General features: G+C 36.6%; 1 long non-coding RNA gene across 1 annotated transcript; it reads left to right on the forward strand.

The window, feature by feature from the left end:
• The first annotated feature begins 16,592 nt into the window (after positions 1–16,592).
• Positions 16,593–16,906, forward strand: LOC110881825. Its single transcript, XR_002559904.2, has 2 exons — positions 16,593–16,653; positions 16,729–16,906. It is a non-coding gene; the product is annotated as an uncharacterized LOC110881825 (long non-coding RNA).
• Positions 16,907–22,450: the final 5,544 nt, after the last annotated feature.

Here is a 22,450-nt window from a genome sequence, read left to right on the forward strand (position 1 = left end):
TGAATGATTATGAATGCGCCATCAAGTACCATCCGGGCAAGGCCAATGTCGTGGCAGACGCCCTCAGCCGGAAAGACACTACGCCCAAGCGCGTGCGAGCATTACAACTCACCATCCAGTCTAAACTCCCTACCCAGATTCGAAATGCTCAGACCGAAGCTCTGAAACCGGAAAACATCAGGGCTGAGTCCCTGCGAGGATCGAGACAACGATTAGAGCAAAAAGAAGACGGCGCCTACTATGTGGCAGGGCGCATTTGGGTCCCACTTTACGGAGATCTACGAGAACTGGTGATGAACGAAGCCCATAAGTCCCGTTATTCAGTACATCCTGGTTCAGATAAGATGTACCACGACTTAAGGACCACTTACTGGTGGCCTGGCATGAAAGCCCACATAGCAGCATACGTTAGCAAATGTTTGACCTGCGCAAGAGTCAAGACTGAGTATCAGAAACCAGCAGGCCTACTCCAGCAACCCGAAATCCCGAAATGGAAATGGGAGCAGATTTCGATGGATTTTGTTACAGGGCTACCTAGATCCCAACGCGGGAATGACACTATTTGGGTGATAGTAGATCGATTGACTAAGTCTGCACACTTTCTGGCCATTAAGGAAACAGACAAGTTTTCTACCTTGGCAGAGATCTATTTAAAGGAAGTAGTCTCCAGGCACGGGGTGCCAACTTCTATTATTTCCGACCGAGACGCTCGTTTTACTTCCGAGTTGTGGCAAGCTATGCACAAATCCTTTGGCTCACGTTTGGACATGAGCACCGCTTACCACCCACAAACGGATGGGCAGTCTGAACGCACCATCCAAACCCTGGAAGACATGCTTAGAGCATGTGTGATCGATTTTGGCAAAAACTGGGAGAAGCATCTACCGCTGGTGGAATTCTCCTACAATAACAGCTACCACACTAGCATTCAGGCGGCACCTTTTGAGGCATTGTACGGTCGTAAATGCCGATCACCTCTTTGCTGGGCGGAAGTCGGTGATAGTCAACTCACAGGCCCAGAACTGGTGGTAGATACAACGGAAAAGATTTCCCAGATCAGGCAACGCATGGCGGCAGCTCGTGACCGTCAGAAAAGCTACGCTGATAAGCGTAGGAAACCGCTAGAATTCCAGGTCGGGGACCGGGTTCTACTTAAAGTCTCACCCTGGAAGGGTGTGGTTCGTTTCGGTAAACGAGGCAAGCTGAATCCACGATATGTTGGACCATTCGAAATTACCGAGAAAATCGGTAAGGTTGCTTATAGATTGAACCTGCCTGCAGAGCTGAGTGCAGTGCACAATGTCTTTCACGTGTCTAATCTGAAGAAGTGCCTGTCAGATGAAACACTCATAATTCCTTTCAAGGAACTCACCATTGATGAACAGCTACACTTTACTGAGGAACCGATTGAGATCACGGATCGAGAGATCAAAACCCTCAAACGTAGCCAGATACCTCTCGTGCGAGTTCCTTGGAACTCACGACGCGGCCCAGAGTTTACCTGGGAGCGGGAAGACCAGATGAAGTCCAAGTATCCCCAGTTGTTCCCAAACGAAAACCCCAGCACTGAAGCTACAACCGAATTTCGGGACGAAATTCCAAACTAACGGGGGGATGATGTGACACCCCGTTGAAACACGCTAGCTTGGCAGTGGCTGCCTTAACTTTCGGGACGAAAGTTCTTAAAACTTGGGGATAATGTGACACTCTAGGTTTTTCCGAACGAACACCTTGTAATATTTTTGTGTACATATATGATTTAAATGAAAACGTGATCCTTTTTGCATTTTATGTGTTGTATGTATGTATTATATAGTGAGTCGAGACCACGACTCGAGACCATGACTCGCAACCACTCGGTTGCGAGTGGGCCACTCGGTTTCGAGTGGGCCTCTTGGGCCGTAACCGGTTTGGGCCGAAATCCCTTAGCCTATTTTGAACCGTGTATAAAATCCCACCTTTCCCCCACTTCCTTCATTTTACACACACAAACACTTCTACACTCTCTCAACTAGAAAACCCCAAAACAACAATCCTTTCTCTCCCAACTTTCGGTTCAAGCTCGAGGATCTCGGACAAGAAACTCGGTCAAGATCATCACTCGGACACTCCATCTTCTCGGTTCCTTTCTCTTTGTTTTCGGCTCCTTCTTCACAACCGGTTAGTGATTATTATGTGCATAGGATTTATGTTGTGTTGAATGAACTAGAAAATGCTTGGTTAGTAGTATTATGCATGATTTTTAGGATGGTTTGTGAAGCTTGACTATATGTGTAAACCTCTATATATGAAAGCTTGATAATATGTTTAAATGGCTAAGGAATAGTGGTTTAAGAATGATTAGGGCCAACCGAGTTATGTTTAAAGTCACAAAATGTATGTTTTCTTGTTTTTGCTTCATGATCTTGTTAAAAATATGTGATTTTGGTTCATAAATGTATGGTTATGTTTGATATGAAAACCCTAGAAATTTATGAATATAGGATGAACTTGTTGAATGTGGTTGAAGATTTCAAAAAGGCAATGTTTGATCCAAATTTTATTAATGACAGTTTAGGAAAACTTGTTAGTGAAACCTTATTGGTTGTTTCCTGATTTGGGCCTGATTACATGGTACAAATTGGACTGATGCATCTGCATCATCACGTGTACATGAAAGGGACAGCATTACGACTCGCGACCGCACCGTTGCGACTCGCAACCATGGCATGACAACTCGAGACCACGCAGTTGCGACTCGCAACCATAGCATGACAACTCGAAACCTCACGATTGCGACTCGAGACTACGACGATTGCGACTCGCAACCACAACATGACAACTCGAGACCACACGGTTGCGACTCGCAATCACAGCGTGACAAGCCGAGACCTCCTGGTTGCGACTCGAGACCATCTGGTTGCGACTGGGCTGTCCACTTTGGTTATTGGGCCATAGTATGCTTGATATGGGCTACCTGTTGACTGATCTGCGTGTTACTGTTTGACTGCTTAAATGCTAGGGCCGGCCCAATAACCCACTGTCTATACTTTTATGCATGCAACGTGATAGTTATGTGTAGATTTTACGTGATTGCTTGTACACCAAACCTGACCCATACCGGTAACCATGTTAGGACGTGGTGACCAACGTGTTTGACAAGTAACCCAATCTGCCGAGCAACCCAAGGTGAGTTCACACACTAAAAGCATGCGTCCCGTGGAGGGACACGAACAAACTACCAACTTTGGGAAAAATACTTTTGACCCATCACTCCGGGGGAAAACAGAATGGGTAATTACTATCTCCGGGGGAGATACGTTTGGATACTATTTATAAATCACAACTAGCCATGCTAAACGAAACTCTATCACCTTAAGTCCCTGCTTACAGTACCGATTAATCGCCGGGGGCGAACGGGTTATTAGTTGATAGCGCTATTAGGTTTGACAACCTCACACCGTGACCGGAGGAGATCGGGCGTGAACTAGTAGACCTTGCAACATGGTCAATGACGATAGACATTGACTCGGGGCACGAATTTATATTCCGTCAACAGTTTCGGTATCTACAGTTTAGTGAGCTTACAGATGGGGTAGCTCCCCACAACGTGATTATAAATGCTTTATCTAAACAACTTAAGTTTTTGGTAAACTAAAACTGGACAACTAGTGAACTCACTCAGCATTTTTGTTGACCCCTTACTGCATGCTTTGCAGGTAACCAGTGACTCAGGAGCTGCTGCTTGGGGATGTGTAGTGTTCGTCAAAACCCGTGTGTTGGGTTTATTTACTTTGAACTAAGAACTATCTTTAAAAACCTTTTGGTTTATGCTTCCGCTGTTTTGTTAAACTAATTATCGAACTTAACTATGGTGTTGCTAACTACTTTGGATATTAAATATTTCTACTATTAATTCAATGCTCAGTATAATTGGTGGCTGGATCCTGGTCAGTCACGCCCTCAAAGCGGTTGTTATCCGCAGGTGGATTTTGGGGGTGTGACACTCAAGGAACACCTACAACCTCGCCAACAACACACACCACCGGGTTGGAGCTATCGAACGCAACATTAACGATATACAAGATGATATCGGTAGCATCCGGGAGTACATGGCGAGGCAAGGGGGTGGAGGTGATGGTAGTGATGAAGACATGGAGTAGGAGGCTTGGAGGAACAACGGGCTGGTTGGTGATGAGCCCACAGGTTTAAGTGCCCTTCTTATCTATCAAACAATTCATGGCCTGCGTGCCATTTGTCGAACAATTTACTTTCCCTAACTATTTTCATCTTTACTTTGTTTTTACTTTATGTTTGGATAATGTTTAACAATGGTAATTTAGGATGGTTTGTGCTTGGTTGGTTGGTATTAAGTGATTAAACAGGTGCAATGCAAGGGTTAGAGTGCTAAACATTAGCACTTGCAGCCCCAGGATGGAGAAACCGGGAGAAAAACCTATTTTTCGGGCTAACAGACTGTCCACACGGGGACGTATCCAGCCGACACGCCCCCGTGTCCATCTCCCAGATCTGCTGTTTGGCTACTGACCTGCAAATTTTTGCCCGACACGTGGCCGTGTTCACCCGACACGCCCCCGTGTCCACCTTCTGTAAGTTTTCGTTACTGGCAGTTCACCACGGGGCCGTGTCCGCTGAACACGGGGCCGTGTCCGGAATGCCAGTAACAAAAATCTTTGCTTTTTAACATACTTTTATACATTCTAATCAACCAAAAATATTATATTTGGACACATTGAGGACAATGTGTAATTTAAGTGTGGGGGGGATGATAAAACCTTGAAATTTTGCAAAATCCTAAACACAAGCCTTACACAAAACTCTATTGGAACCGCTAAACACCCCAAATTTTTCAAAAAAAAACTTTTTCATTTTTTTTTATTTACTTGTCTTAGTTTAAGTTGTGAATAACAAGATCTAAAAAGGTTATATTTTTACAAGTTTACAACCGATAGCGTCGTGATAAAAAAAGGAACCAACATAAGAAAATTATGAAACGGCATAACAAGTCTAGTTTAAAATTCGATTATATATGCTTGGTCACATTAAAAACCCATTCCCACAAAAGTGAGTTTTGAGCCTTTATTGAGCATAAAAATACACATATTTAGATTAAATGCTCATTTTTCGTTTCTTGTGTGAATAGCCGCTCGGTCCTTACAAATCTAGAACTTGCCACGACGATACATTCCCGGTCCTTACCAACTTAAACCCAAGTAAGTAAATGATGGAGGCATTAGGACTAACCATTTTTCTTTCAAAACCATTATTTTTCATTTTTTTTTTACCTACCCAAAATCCCCCTAGATAGCCCTTTTGAGCCTAAACCTTTCATTTCATTACCCCAAAACCCTTTTTACCCACCAAAAACCTTTTTATTTTTTTTTAGTAACAAGTTCGCTTTTTCGTAAAAATCGCCTTTTTATGTGACGAAAAAAAAAATGATGATGAAGTCAAAAACAAACAAAAGCTATAAAAGCTTGTTTGGAGAAATACTTCAAAATAAAAAGTCACTAAAAATAAGGTACTTCACGAAAACCGACGCTTGTTACGATTTTCGCCCTTTTTACTAACCACTAACCAACCACCCACCTTTAAACCCAAGCCTTCACCCAAAAAGTCCTCTTGATATTTACAAAGGTAAAAAGTTAAAAAGGAGGAGGATTGATTGCTTGGCAAGCCTATGGAAAGACGTAAGTTCCGTGCCGCCCTCGAGTGATTCACTAAAATATACACCTTCGGCCGAGTGTTGAGTGATCTCCCGTGAGGTATGTGAACTTGTATATAAATGGAATTTTAATAAGGCATGCTATGCCCAAATAAGTAATTTATCTTATGAAAAGTTCAAAATAAATCATAACGAATAGGATTGTAAATAAATAAAAATAAAGCCTATAAAAACCTTGGATTCCCGACACTCTAGGACAAGCTAAAAAACTTCTCTTCTACCTATTCCATTTGGGAGTGTAAGCCACATTTAAAGAGTTTTGCTTGAGGACAAGCAAAAGTTCAAGTGTGGGGGTATTTGATGTGTGTAAAATGCAACATATAAAACACATCAATTAAGGCATAAAACTAACCCTTTTTTAGTACTAATGTTGGAAAAAGAGTGTTTTTGTCTTCCTTTTGTATTTTCAGGATGAAATGAGCTCAAAATCACAAAAGAAGCAAAAAGACCACTAATTCTACCATAAATACAAGAAAAGGAACAAAAGTAGACTGCCCGGACCCTCAACGGCACCTCCCAAAGCAAAAAGGAAGAAACAGAGTCTGAACACGCCCCGTGTCCAGCGAACACGGGGGCGTGCCCAGGAAGCAGCAGAAAAGACAAACCAGTAGAAGCTTCCATTGCCCACCACGGGGCCGTGTCCAGCGAGCACGGGGGCGTGGTGAAAGTACAGCAGGCGCATTAATTGTAATTCGCAATTACAATTAATGAGGAGAGAGAGTGTCAGGCGAGCACGGGGTCGTGTCCAGCGGACACGGGGCCGTGTCCAGCCTTCTGTTCAGCCTATAAATAGAGGAGCTTGGCTTCATTCTCTCTCATCCCTTGGCACACCACCTCTCTCACACTTCATCCACCACCCACCACCACCATAATACCATCATCCACCACCATCATCCATTGTCCATCATAGAGTGTGTGAGTCGTCTCGGGATCCAAGATTGATCGTAAGAGTTCTTGACAATCAAGGCCATGTTTGCCTAAGTCTCTTACATCACTTGGTGAAGACAAGTGTTTAGTATAATACTTTTTATTTTTAATCTTTTGCACTTTTTATTTGGTTTTGTATTAATGACTTTAATAACCAGTTACTTATGTTGAAGGTGATCTTTCCTTATCGTTTGTCCGTGGTGTCTTGGCGTTATTTTACTGTCTATATAAAATAAAAGATTTTCACCATTCATATCTCCACGGTCTATATGGAGGTATGTTGGCTACCTGGTCGGGGGTTAAGGGAACGGTTTGGTAAGGGTCTTGCCCTTGTTCAGCGTTTAGAGGTCCTGCTTGGGACCTGGGTCAAATTTAGTAGGATCTCCTTCAATGCCCATAGGTATTGGATGGCGGGGATCCAAACTCTTTGACCCCCTCATAAGTTAACTACTATTAATACTATAACCCGGTTATTTAGGACTGTATCCCTGCTGACTCAGACTACTTAGCCGATGGTAACGTCACCGCCAGAAGCGGGGCCTACCACAATTTGCATTAATAACTTAATTCATTATCTTTCAATAATCCGACCCTTTAGGATTGTATCTTTGCTGACTCAAACTACTGGGTTGAGGGTAACGTCGCCTTCAAAAGAGGGGCCTACTACAATAACTAAGATAATCTCTTAAACAAGTGCAAAAGTGCGAAAATAATCAAAGGTTATACTAATACACGTGTCGGATCCAAGTGATTCATCTTGTCTATCTGTTTTTATTTTATTTTTATTTTCAGCATTTAGTTAGTTTTTATTTTTCTTAGTTTAAAACATTTTTCTAACTTTTTGATTTGATTAGACGTTGAGGATAAACCAGTATTAAAAGCTCTTGTGTCCTTGGACGACCTCGGTATCTTACCAACACTATACTACATCCACGATGGGTGCACTTGCCCATATGTGTGTTTAGTGTTAGTGAATATCGTGTTTTATAAATTTAAAACTTGGCTAAAAGTGTAAAAAGGGCTTAAATATACATCAAAATTATATACACACTGACACACATCAAATATCGTAAACACATCCCTAATCACTAAAATATATGTAATTGATGCAATATTTATGTAAATAATATGTTTTAAATATTAGTGTTATTATTATTATTTTTTTGAACGGCCAACTTAATAAATCTCGAGTACTCTTAGGGCACCCATTGGACCAAACGGAGTACTTCGAGAGTAGCCCGGGTCCATCACCAATTCCGTGGAAAACCCGGTAACCCACCCGCCAGTAGGCACGATGATGAAATTACCGGTAAAACCCGTTTGGCTCAAGGATCCAACCCAGGTTTCCATGGGTCTCCTATCATTGTCCACCAATGCCTCACTCTGCACCAAGTGTGAGTTGAACTTGCATATCCAAGAGAAATGCAAGTCTTCCACCACTTGATCTAGAGATCATTGGCAATCTTAGTGTTAGTTAACCGTATTTTAAATAGGGACAATTGCATATTTCCCTTTAAAAAACTTATTAATTGCGTATTTACCCAACTTAAAAATAAAATTGCATATATCCCGTTCTTTAACTAATAAAATTGCAAATTTACCCATTTTGATTTATTTCATTAAAAAAGTTATATAATGACATTTTTACTCTTATTTTTACTGAAACTTAAAAAAATTACATATTTATTCGTTTTTACAAGTTTTTCTAGATTTTTCACAATTTTTTGTTTTTTTTTTTACGTTTTGCTTGTTAGTTTTTCTTTTCTTTTTTTGTGCCTTTTTACTAAGTTATTTGTTTTACTAATGTATATCTAGGTTTGTTTGTGATTTTCAGCTGATTTATAAATATGTGCATTAAAATACGTTTAATGATTAAAAGAAAAAACACAAAACAAGTAACTTAATAAAAAAACTAACTAGAATGATTTTCAGCTGATTTATAAATAATACGTTTAAAACATGTTGCATTCTTTTCTTTGGTCTGTAGTCCTCTAATTAAGCTCTCACTTATTCAGAAATTGTTTATATTCTATTGAAAAATATGCATCTACGTACTTTAGCAGTTTATTTCAGTGTTTAGATTGCAAAAAAAAAAACAAAAAAAAACAAAAAAAAACAACAAAAGAAAACTAACAAGCAAAAGGTAAAAAAATAAAAACAAAATGAATTGTGAATTGTTAAAAAGCCACAAAAACTAGTAAATATGTAATTTTTTAAAGTTCCAGTAAAAATAAAGGTAAAAAAGTCATTATATAACCCGTTGTTAATGAAATAAATAAAAATGTGTAAATTTGCAATTTTATTTCTTAAGGAAGTGGATATATGCAATTTTAATTTTAAGTTGGGTAAATACGCAATTAATAAGTTTTTTAAGGGGAAATATACAATTGTTCCTTTTAAATAATGGTATTTCAAATAATAGTGCGATGTCGTTTAATTTCAAATAACATGTAATTATATATATATTGTTGATGAAGGACGATGAATAGTAACTTTATTTTTACAATAATATATAGTTTTTTATTAATTTTCTATTTAATGTATTATAATATTTTATTATTATATTTACTTTTAATAACACAATTTTAGTTTTTTTTCCTTTTTTAAAACCATATATTTCCTTTGCCATTTATTTAATATTTTTTTCTTTTTTTAGAACATATATTAGTTTATCGATTAATTTGATACTTATTTAATAATTTACGTTTATAACTTTTATTCTAAAAAGTTAAGTACGTAGTTGTACTTGATTTTTCTCTGGCATTCCGTTATAAGTTTTGTTAAAAACGAAGTTGTACTCAAAATAAAATATTTATTTGGTATCATAAAACGATTTGATGATAAACTAAACCGCTCTAATGGTTTGGCTTTTTAAACAACGTGCTTTATTTTCAAATCACGTTTGTTTTACATTATTATTTGCTCAATTTCGTCGCAACGCGCGACGTAAAAAAAACTAGTAATAATTAAAATCAATATTTTTATTTTGAATCCTCTTTCTTATACAAATGACAATTTTTTTTAAAGGAAACAAACTTCAAGATGCGATTTTTTTAAAAGGAAACAAAGTTCAAGATGCAAGTAAAAATATAAACTGCAACATATTTTCATTTAGTTTTACAAATGCAATATTTGTTATCATAAAATAATAGATCTGGTTTGATTTAAGTTAATGTGAGCTTCCAAGAATGTTCACATTCGTATGCTAATTGTCACTATGCAAGAACATGGTGTTAGTGGACAACATCAGGTGGTAAGTTGCTTTCAAATTAAAGGCTAATCAATCATGTAGTCAATTCCTATTAAATACGATGTTAGCCTTTCTTTACAAAAATAATTATCTTTACACTCCTTAAAAATCTTGTACTACGTACGAACTTATTATATAAAAGTTATATCACCTTACAATATTTAAATATTCTATCTTATAGGTAGACACGACCAGTGTCGTCTCCGAGAATAATGAAAAAAATTTGGGCCTCAGACGAAACAAAAAACTGGGCCTACTTATTATCAGAGGCGGACTTAGAAGTTTACTAGGGGTAGCACGGGCTACCCATCAACCCCGTCTCCGTAGTGTAAAAATAACCCTTAACTCCATTTTCGTAGTGTAAAAATATCCCTGAACTCCGTTTTCGTTATATAAAGGATATCCCTGATCCTAAAAAAAATTAGGATACCTCTAACTTTTTGGACTAGTTCCACCACTGCTTATTATAATATAAACTCATCAAATATATATCAAGAAACCACAATACGACGATAATTGTTATAAAACAAACCAAAAGTAGTGTAGTTTGATAAAATATGTTTATACACCCATGTATATATAAATATCTGATTCAAATTAGTGATGTTAGTAGGCATAACATGTCGTGTAATCTTACTTTATAAAACATTGATATTGTTTTTAGAACATTAATCGTTACAAAATCATTAACTAAAAATAAAAGTTAATCATTGGGTTTGAACTCATTACCTCAAAACTATAACCCAAAACATTAACCAATGAATCATATAATCATCTTGTTAACAAGATCAAACTGTTAATTAATTAAGTGGATTGATAAATAAAAATGTAAGAGAATAATAGTTGAAAATTGTATGAATAAAAATGCAAGGGAGTTAATTAGAACCAGTGACTTTGGGTTTCATATTTAAGTGTCTTAACTATTGAACTAGCTTCATTTTTTGTTATTGAACTCATTTATTAAACATTTAACATACCGGTGCTCACTTAAAAATCTACCTTGAAATTTTGTCGGGCCCTATAAACTCTTTGGGCCTTGGCGTCTGCCCGGGCTGCCCAGCCCTAAAACCGTGCCTGGACAGGACGTACGCTAATTAAATTTTTGTTATAGAATTTTTGTGTTTTTAAAATGTTAAATACTTTAAAAAAAATCAAAAGTTGCAGGTTTTAGTAGTGGAGTAGTGAGCTAATTAAATGAATGTGGGCTTCTAAAGTATGGGCCAAGATCGTTATAAGCTTTTGGATTTGAACGAGGTTTCTAAAAACAAAGTAGCGGACCGGGTTTCTAAATACGTCAAGATTTTTTTTGCACAGTTGAAATATTTTAAAGGGTAAATTACACAAATCAACCTTTATGTTATACTTAAACTGCACTTCATATCTTTTACTATGAAATCGGCCAAACCCAACCTTTATGTTCATGTTTTGTTATATTTTATAACCTTTACAACTAACGCCGTCCAAAACCTCAGTTAAGTTACCTCACATGCTTTGCATGTGAGGGCATTATGATCTTTTATAACATAAAGGTTGATGTGTGGAAAAAAATTATTTATAACATAAAGGTTGATTTGTGTAGAAATATTATTATACATATAGTAGATTTTTTTTTTCAAAAACATAATTATTGATTAATAATTATATGTTTATAATATAAAAATACAGTTTTGAATTTATTTTATAAAACTTCTAATTTTAATATTTTATAAAGTAAATAACGATGACAAAATTAATTACTTTTTTATATAAAGTATAAGTAAAACACAAATTATTTTAAATAAAGTTATTGTAACATCCGAAATACTTATATATATATATATATATATATCTATACTACTTTAATAAACATATGTGAAGGACAAGATGGTAATTGAACAAGGTGTTGAAAAAACACTTAATGCACAATGTACAACTGTTAAGGCACAAGAAAACACAAACCCTTTTACCCTTTACAAGGGTATACATCTGCCGTCCAAATGTTTTACTTTCTCACACGGATCAACATCGGGACCGTCCATTTGACTTCACACGGATCACCATATGCTTTCTCTCTCAATGCTCACACATCTCACAAAACAACATCAGATCTTCTTCTCTCTCTCTTCTCTCTCTCTTCTCTCTCTCTTCTCGGCGATCTAGGGTTTCATGAGATCTATCACCAGATCCGTTTGAATCTATCACCAGATCCGTTTCATGAGCAGATCTAGGGATCCACAGATTTGAACAAGGGATCCGTTTGATGTTCTGATAAAGTTGCAATGAGTGTTATATATCTTACCATGTTCTTTTGTGATTCTTACTTTTCTGGTGAAGCGGTTGACGGATGTTCGAACGACGAAATCTGGGGTTTACGAAGGATTTTCGCATGTGTTTTGTGATGAATCGACTCAGGTTAGGTTCTAAATGTTGATTTATCTTTAATCTTGATGTGGATTTGTTAGTAGATAGATGCGGTTATTTCAAATTAGGTTGAAAGTTTTGTGATATTTGAATTTGTATTTTTGGTGATGATAGTTAGGTTAATTTCAGATATGACATAGTGAAAGGATAAATTGTTTTTGTAGTTTTGATTTTACTTTATTCTGTTATATTTTGATCTTTTCCTTCATTTTTGGGACTGATAAGTGTCATGGTTTTGTGAAAATCTGAGGTTTACGAAGGATTTTCGCATGTGTTTTGTGATGAATCGACTCAGGTTAGGTTCTAAATGTTGATTTATATTTAATCTTGATGTGGATTTGTTAGTAGATAGATGCGGTTATTTCAAATTAGGTTGAAAGTTTTGTGATATTTGAATTTGTATTTTTGGTGATGATTTTTGTAGTTTTGATTTTACTTTATTCTGTTATATTTTGATCTTTTCCTTCATTTTTGGGACTGATAAGTGTCATGGTTTTGTGAAAATCTGAGGTTTACGAAGGATTTTCGCATGTGTTTTGTGATGAATCGACTCAGGTTAGGTTCTAAATGTTGATTTATCTTTAATCTTGATGTGGATTTGTTAGTAGATGCGGTTATTTCCTACATCCGATGTTTTAGTTAGGATTTACCTTTTTAATTTTTTTTATGTTTACTTGTTTGTTTATATGTCACATGCAGATTAGTAAGACAAAGGTGTTTCTAAGGGCCGGACAGATGGCAGAGTTTGATGGTTGTCGGACTAAGGTCCTAAGTTATACGACCTAGATGGCTTGGATGTTTCCCAAGTGTTCTATGATGCATAAGCTGAGCCTGTGAGGGTATGATGCATAAGCTGAGCCTGTGAGGCTATGATGCATAAGCTGAGCCTGTCGACTCTATGATGCATAAGCTGAGCTTGTGTTCTTAATATGTCTGAACTGAAACTGTTAAGGCTATGATGCATAAGCTGAGCCTGTGAGGTTACATATGTGTTTCTTGTGCTTAAAACAGCTGTACATCATGCTTTAAAGGTTGTTTAAGTTTAGTGGAAAATTACTCTTGTACATCATGCTTTAAAGCGGGGTTACATAACACAATAGACTGTGATGATGATTGTATTTTGAGGGTACATAGAAGATCCGAGTAGCATCTTGGCGGGGCAATATCCAGGTTGCATAGTTCTCACTTTGCAACCGTGTGTTGCAGCCATGGCTTTACCCGTAGTTGTGTTCATCTCTCAATTACATGTCTGAGTCTTCCAGTTGTAAAAGTATTATCACAGATTCACAGATCTAAAAGTACATGTCTGAAAGACAGCTTGCTTGCTGCAGTCTCTATAAAGTACTATACGATATATCACTTGGATGTTTCCCAAGTGTTCTATGATGCATAAGCTGAGCCTGTGAGGCTATGATGCATAAGCTGAGCCTGTGAGGCTATGATGCATAATAGACTGTGAAGTGAAATGGACGGTCCAGATCTAGATCCGTGTGATAAAGTTAAAAAAATGGACGGCAGATGTAGATCCGTGTAAAGGGTAAATGGTTTTGTGTTTTCTTGTGCCTTAACAGTTGTACATTGTGCATTATAAGTGTTTTTTCAACACCTTGTTCAATTACCATCTTGTCTTTGATATATGTTTATTAAAGTGATAGGAAGAGCTTGACGGATGTTCGAAGGACGAAATCTGAGGTTTACGAAGGATTTTCGCATGTGTTTTGTGATGAATCGACTCAGGTTAGGTTCTAAATGTTGATTTATCTTTAATCTTGATGTGGATTTGTTAGTAGATGCGGTTATTTCAAATTAGGTTGAAAGTTTTGTGATATTTGAATTTGTATTTTTGGTGATGATAGTTAGGTTAATTTCAGATATGACAGAGTGAAAGGATAAATTGTTTTTGTAGTTTTGATTTTACTGTGTTCTGTTATATTTTGATCTTTTCCTTCATTTTTGGGACTGATAAGTGTCATGGTTTTGTGATAATTATGATATTTAGGTCATTTTTTGGGATGATAAGTGTTGTAGCTGAGCCTGTGAGGCTATGATGCATAAGCTGAGCCTGTGAGGCTATGATGCATAAGCTGAGCCTGTCGACTCTATGATGCATAAGCTGAGCCTGTCGACTCTATGATGCATAAGCTGAGCCTGTCGACTCTATGATGCATAAGCTGAGCTTTGTTCTTAATATTTCTGAACTGAAACTGTTAAGGCTATGATGCATAAGCTGAGCCTGTGAGGTTACATATGTGTTTCTTGTGCTTAAAACAGCTGTACATCATGCTTTAAAGGTTGTTTAAGTTTAGTGGAAAATTACTCTTGTACATCATGCTTTAAAGCGGGGTTACATAACACAATAGACTGTGATGATGATTGTATTTTGAGGGTACATAGAAGATCCGAGTAGCATCTTGGCGGGGCAATATCCAGGTTGCATAGTTCTCACTTTGCAACCGTGTGTTGCAGCCATGGCTTTACCCGTAGTTGTGTTCATCTCTCAATTACATGTCTGAGTCTTCCAGTTGAGTGTAGTTGAGAGTTTGTAAAGTGTGAGTAGAGTGTAGATATCTCTGAATTATTTATAGAGACTGAAGCAAGCATGCTGTCTTTCAAGCATGCTGTCTTTCAAACAGTGTATGGAAGAGTGTTGATATATTATAGAGACTGCAGCAAGCAAGCTGTCTTTCACACAAAAGTAAAGTGTTGCTTTTTCCTGTTGATTGTACTTCCCTGCTTTTGGCATCCCTTTTTGTGAGATGTGATGTTGTTTTGTGAGATGTGTGAGCATTGAGAGAGAAAGCATATGGTGATCCGTGTGAAGTCAAATGGACGGTTTACGTAACACCCAAGCTATGACAGGTCATCATTCCAACGAGCTATCTTAGCAACCCAGTGTTAAAGGTCTTCCTTTTAAAAGGTCGAAGAACAGTTCAGGCTTGACCATAGATGCGGTCTCACCATCCCATGTCAGATTCAAGAACAGTTCAGGTATGTCACTCGCAACTCGCAAGGAAACCTTTTTTTAGGATCTGAATTTAATTAGTTATACCTTTGGTTAACGACTGTCACGATCACTATTTTTACAGAACAAGCTCACTCCGATCTTCTGGCTGCCGGAGAAAGTGTATCTGCTTGGAGAGTCTCGGAATCGGCTTTAGTGACGCTGAACGCTGCTTCATTCGAATCGATGGGGGCTTCATATGCAGAATGTTCCGTCACTTAGTGGTCTCATGCTCACTCAAGCAGAGGTAAAGTAAAGTTTATCATCATTCATCAATTTTCTTTTCTTTTTTTTTTAGAATAAAGGTTTTTATATTTGCAACTTGACAAAATGTCATTTATATTAAATTTATTTTAAGTTAATAGTGTACTGGTTATAACTAATATCAAATCTTTACTAATACTTGATTTCTTTTTATCATGGTTGACTTTGCGAGAACTAACGGAGCTTGTGTTCTTAATATGTCTGAACTGAAAGTGTTTGAGGCTATGATGCATAAGCTGACTCTGTCAGGTTACATATTTGTTTCTTGTGCTTAAAACACGTGTACTTCATGCTTTAAAGGTTGTTTAAGTTTCGTGGCAAATTACTCTTGTTGTGTACTCCGGATTTTGTGTTCTTAATCTGTCTGAACTGAAAGTGTTTGAGGCTGTGATGCGAAAGCTGAGCTTGTGTTCTTAATAAACATATGTGAAGGACAAGATGGTAATTCAACAAGGTGTTGAAAAAACACTTAATGCACAATGTACAACTGTTAAGGAACAAGAAAACACAAACCCTTTTACCCTTTACAAGGTTATACATCTTCCGTCCAAATGTTCTTAATCTGTCTGAACTGAAAGTGTTTGAGGCTGTGATGCGAAAGCTGAGCTTGTGTTCTTAATCTGTCTGAACTAAAAGTGTTGAGTCTATGATGCATAAGCTGACCTTGTGTTCTTAATCTGTCTGAACTAAAAGTGTTTTGAGGCTGTGATGCAAAAACTGAGCCTGTGTAATCTATCTGAACTGAAAGTGTTTGAGGCTGTGATGCAAAAACTGAGCCTGTGTAATCTATCCAACAACTCAAGCAAATGTTTTCTTTGCATTTTAGGGGGAACATGGGTGCTTCTCTCCCAGGGCATACAAAACATAGGTTATTGGCGGCAGCTCGCCATATTTAACATATAAAAAAACTTTATATGTTAAATTTGGCGGGCTTCCGCCAATGACCTGTGTCTTGTATGCCCTGTGGAGAGATGCACCCATCTTCCCCCTAAAAAACATAGAAAACATTTGCTTGAGTTGTTGGACCGAGCGAACCTTGCATAATGCGTCAAGGGAAACTATTGGTCGAGCGAGACATTTGTTCAGGTATCCTTATTTCATGATAAAATGATTATGAATAGCTGTGCATAAACTAATCGCAAGTTTGTTTGGTATATGCAGGGTAATAGGGAACAGAGGTTGAACCTGTGGTTTGACGCAACAAAGAACTTCCGTACTTACTCTATTCTATGACTACTGCAGTGACACCGGTCGGCTTGAATCGAGCCCAAATCAGTTTTCTGGATTTGAAATGATAGCCATTCAAGTTTATAATAAAAAGCAATCATGCTGTAGTGAACTACTTTTTAAAAAAAAACAGATGTATGTATGTATGCATGTTCTGATTATATATTAGAAACCACCTACATATTTCTGATGCTTGAATGGGAACGACTATTGGACCAACAAAAACAAGATAATTTCATATTTATGATGCTAGCTACCAATATGTATTCATTATTGATTATCTTGTATACACTTGTACGAAGTGTCATGCACAGCAAAAGGTATAGTTATTCTTTGTGTGCATTGCCACTCAAGTTCATTGTTTGGGTCAACTAACGGGTCAAAATAGGCTTTCGAACTCTAAAAATGGATCTTCGGAATCAGTTAGTTGTAGCAAGAAAATGGTTGGTTGGGTTATGTGGTTAACTTTACTAGATATGCCATCACTTCATCTGTTATAAAACACAATATTGACCCATCGGTTGGCAGGTTTCAAATCTTGACTTGACCTTTAGAGCATATGTATTGGTAAATATCTGCCAACGTGCAGTAAGTAATCAGACAGCGTTACCTTTTCAACACTTAACATTTTAATGTTGTTTTTGTAGTTATGTTTAATACAAGTATAAATAGTTGGACAAAGGAACCTAAAATCTTGACCCGAATTACAATTTAAATTACATAAGGTACTAATAGATCCTACTTGACCCGGATTACATCTCTAAACAATGAAACCCTAAAATCTTGAGCCATTTTTCTCTCTAAATTCACTTGCTACAATTTATCGCGCCATATTGAAATCGAAGAACAACAAACCTATAGGTGATAAACTAACGGTAAACGAGTATTCTATTGTAAATCGTCACTCCCGCCGCATCGCGCGGGTAAATGGCTAGTATATATATATATATATATATATATATATATATATATATATATATATATATATATATATATATATATATATATATACGGGTGATGTTCCTCTACAAAGTATGTTTTTTCTACAAAGTCTAGAAAGTATTTTGTGTCATTGGATGTGTTTGATCAATGGTTGAGATTAGTTGAGTGGCACTTTTGTAATATTTGTGTTTTAATTATTAATTCATTTAATGGTCGACGGCCATTGTAGTCATTAATCGTGTTTTAAATAAAGAAAGTACCATCAGTTTCTTTATTCTAGCCATTTCATCATAAATTAACCACCAATCTCTAAAATCATGGATCTAGACATCCAAACTAAAGAAGATTCATTCCAACACGATTCAAGAACATTCAAACAATGGAGAACAACACTATAATCTATTCCAAAAAAATGTTCATACATTTTTATTTTTATTTTTTTGTGATCTAATCTGTTTATACTAGTGTGTTGTACAAAATGCAAGCTTTTATAATGGTGTGCTATACATAATCTAAGTTGTTTATATTGATGTGTTATACTGGAGATCGAAGCTATTTATACTGTTGTGTTATACGGAATCTAAGTTGTTTATACTAGTGTGTTATACTGGCGATCAAAGTTGTTTATACTGGTGTGTTATACGGAATCTAAGTTGTTTATACTAGTGTGTTATACTGGCAATCGAAGCTGTTTATACTCATGTGTTATACGGAATCTAATACTAGTGTGTTATATGGAATGTAAGCTGTTTATACTGGTGTTATACAGAATGTAAGTTATTTATATTGGTGTATTATACAAAGTCTAAACTAAGTTGTTTACACTTGTAACTGATAAAACACAACGTGAATAAACTAATAACTGCAAAAACACAACGTCAAGAATTTGTTCATGAGTGATCGCATGTCATGTTAATATGTTCTGTATACGTTCTTTGTAATATAAGTAACTGACAATTTTGAATTTTTAAAAAATATGTTGTTTCCTTAAAAATCTCCTTATTTTGTTTAAGAAATAAATTTTCTATAAATAAGTTAATTATTCAATTACCTTTATGCCCTTTAATATAAAATTTCTAAATGTCACATGTCACCCTTAGAACACTTCCTACACTTTGTAGGAAAAATGGACTTTGTAGTAAACTCCTACCCATATATATAATTATAACGAACGCTTTAAAGCTACTCAAACTAAAAAGTATATTTTATGTATATGTAACTATGTGTTTATATAAGAAGAGAATATTAAATAAATTTATATCAATAAAAGAAACTAATAAATAAATTTGACGTTTAAAAAAATTGTTAGTAAACTTTAGTAAACAAATTGTATTATTTACATATTATATATTTAGAATTTTTTTACTGAAATTTATTAAACATTTTTTAAACGTCAAATTAATTTATTAGTTTCTTTTATCGATATAAATTTGTCTAATAACTTTTTTTATAAACACATTGTATACAATCTTAAAGGACAAAGTCGGTGGATTTTCCACCGACTTTGCCTTCCAACTCCTGTATTTAAACGATATTGCAATTTTAGCCCTTTGATTTTGGTGTCTTTAAAGGTTCATAAAATGGCAAATTTAATCCCTAAACCTTCTACTTTGAATTTCCAAAACCACAACCTCATCTTTCAAACTTTGCCAGCACCAACCCTCTACTTTGGTTTTCCACCATCACCCCAATAGCTCTTACAAAGTTACGCCACCAACCCTCTTCTTTTATATTTCCACGAACACCCCCTCATCTTTTACACATTTTCGCCACCACCCCTATACTTTTACACTATCTTTTTTAGACTTTGTTTTTTTACCCTTTGCACTATTACTCCATTTTTACACCCGCCCAACTTTAAAAAAAATTGCAATTGTAACCCCTAGACTACAACTCATACTTTTCCAAATGCCAATGCATTGTGTTTTACGAAATGTCTTAGGCATTGTGTTTTACACTTTGTGTCTACCTTTGTGTTTTACATTTTTTTTATAATTGTCTTTTACGCACTGCGTTTTACGAATCGTGTTTTGTCTTACTATATGTTTTCACCCATCGCGCGCCGCCGAAACACGCGGCGGGCAAAATACTAGTACTTACATATACTTAAAAAAATACTTTTTAGTTTAAGTAGTTTTAAAAGGTCCGTTATAATTATATATAGTTATAAAAATATTCCGGATATTACAATAACTTTATTTAGAAGAATTTATGTTTTATTTATACTTGTGTGAATTGCAAGAATTGTCCTTTATCTTTATGCCTCTTTGCAGGCGGTGTCCTTTATGTTTAAAATTGACGAGTTTTGTCCTTTATGTTTAAAAATCAAGCACGTTTTACCCTTTGGGCCTAACCCAGTTAATTTTTTTCGTTAAATCTTGTCATGTGCCTTGCACATGAGGGTAATTTTGTCATTTTAACTGTGTAAATAACTTAAAAAAGGTTTAGAAATATAAAAAAAATTTATATATATAAACACACAAAAAACCCCGTTCTTTCATTCTCTCCCTCTTCTCACCTCTTCTTCTCTCCCACCACATCCATAACCACCAGCACCTTCACCTTCACCGGCGATCCCCATAACCACCGCCACCTGAAACCTGCCGCCTCCATAACCACCGCCACCATTAACAAATGCAGAGGATTCCCCCAACCCAACCCACTCAAAGTCTCTCTCTCTGTCTCCCAACCGTAACAAACCAGCAACAATTAAAAATCAAACCCACCCATCTCTCTTTCTCCTAAAACCCACAAATAATTAACATTCAAATCTCACATCTCAAATACAAATCAAATCAAGATACAAATTCATAAGATTCCTCCTCATAGTTTCTCGTAAATCTGACCAAAGTCATATCGAGACACAAATTCATCAAATAACAATTCGCAGTTAACAACCTCCAAATCACCATATCTCTCTCAAATCTAGGGAATGAACTGAATAAGGAACGAAATCAGGTTGTCGTTTCAACCCCAACACAGATCTGGTGGTGGCCGTCGTCGCTGCCTTTCTTCTCATCCTCAAATCTGGGAAAGTGGGTAGTGGTTACGAATGGTGTGGTGCAGCGGTGAATAATAGATGTGGTGCGGTGGGAGATGGTTATGAGTGCTGCGGTGGGATGTGGGTTGTAAGTGATGGGGCGGTGGATAACAGATGTAGAGAGAGGGGTGGTGGGTGGCGGTTGTTTGTGGTGGTTGATGGTGGACATTTACAGAGAGAGGGAGAATGACAGAGAGGGGGATAAGGGTAATGAATCACATACATAGTATACATCTACATATATTGTTTGTATATAATATGTATTATTAATTTCTTGTATTTGGTATTGTTTTATTGTTAATTCAAAGATTTATATATATAGGTAAAAAGACTGAATTACCCTTGTGTGGTCTAATTTAACAAAAAAAATTAACTGGGTTAGGCCCAAAGGGTAAAACGTGCTTGATTTTTAAACATAAAGGACAAAACTCGTCAATTTTAAACATAAAGGACACCGCCTGCAAAGAGGCATAAAGATAAAGGACAATTCTTGCAATTCTGTCACACCCCGATTTCCACACGTTTCACCGGTGGGCCCGGTGGGGGATTACCGTGACGTAGTTGGCAACAATATAGTCAAACAACACAATATTTTAAATGTACAGCGGAAGCATAAAGATAGATGTATTTCAACCAACAAATGTAATATCCAAGTATCACAAGTAGTCAAAATAATCCACAGGGGATCAAAATAAAATAGGAAATAATGTTCAACAGATAGTGGCATCCAGGCTTGCGAGACTCTAACGATGCTAAGGAGTGGCCATTCTATTTCGTGTAGAACCTGCATTTAATCTTTTTGGGGAAAATACGTCAGTTTACACTGGTAAATACATTCAACCGACACTTTTATAAAAGGTTTAATAAAATTGATTTAAATGCACAAGGCACAAACTTTTATAACTTGGGATAATTAATCAAATCTAATCTTGTAAAAGAATTACATGTTCGTTATGCGTTCAGTCGCCCGGTTCGTGCCGGGTTTAAGGTTAATTGACACACCACATAGTATAAAACCGCGGAGGGAAAACCAACGGTTATAACTTTATAAATATGGACACATTGTCGGGTGTACGCCTACACCCGCGTGTCAAGGTCGTGGCCATTTCGAAAAATGATGCCAAGGATATCCGGGACATGGTCATTAAACTCCCAAAAGCGTAAAACAAACAAAACCAAATTTTTAAACGGATCATATTGATAATACTCAACTACTAATGAGTTAAGGTCAATTGCCTGACCAAGCGGTATTTTATATACTATACCCCAAGCCCGTATAAGGAGAAATAAGTTAAAAGTATTTACCAGAGCAAGTAATAACCACAACAAGCAAATGCAAGTATCTTTTACTGGTCTCCTATTCTGGAACGAAGGTTTATAATAACCTATTAGGATCCTAACGGGTCTTTAATTTAGCCTAAGCTTAGACCGGTTAGTTTCAAAGGATAATTACAGTTTAATCGCATGAAAGGCGAAAACCGGGAATGGAATGTGGTTTGGACCCAACAAGTTCGGAGACTTGTATATTATGGGTAAACTAAACACATTCTGGGTTTTGAGATAAAAACGACAAGGTTTGACCCGTTTCGGCTAATTTATGTAAACTAGTTACATAAGCTGAACCGAACGCGTAAATGGCGTAACGGGTAACCGTAAGAGTCCTACACAGGTTTC

The sequence above is a fragment of the Helianthus annuus genome, chromosome 10 (assembly GCF_002127325.2).
Source record: "Helianthus annuus cultivar XRQ/B chromosome 10, HanXRQr2.0-SUNRISE, whole genome shotgun sequence".
NCBI lineage: Eukaryota > Viridiplantae > Streptophyta > Magnoliopsida > Asterales > Asteraceae > Helianthus > Helianthus annuus.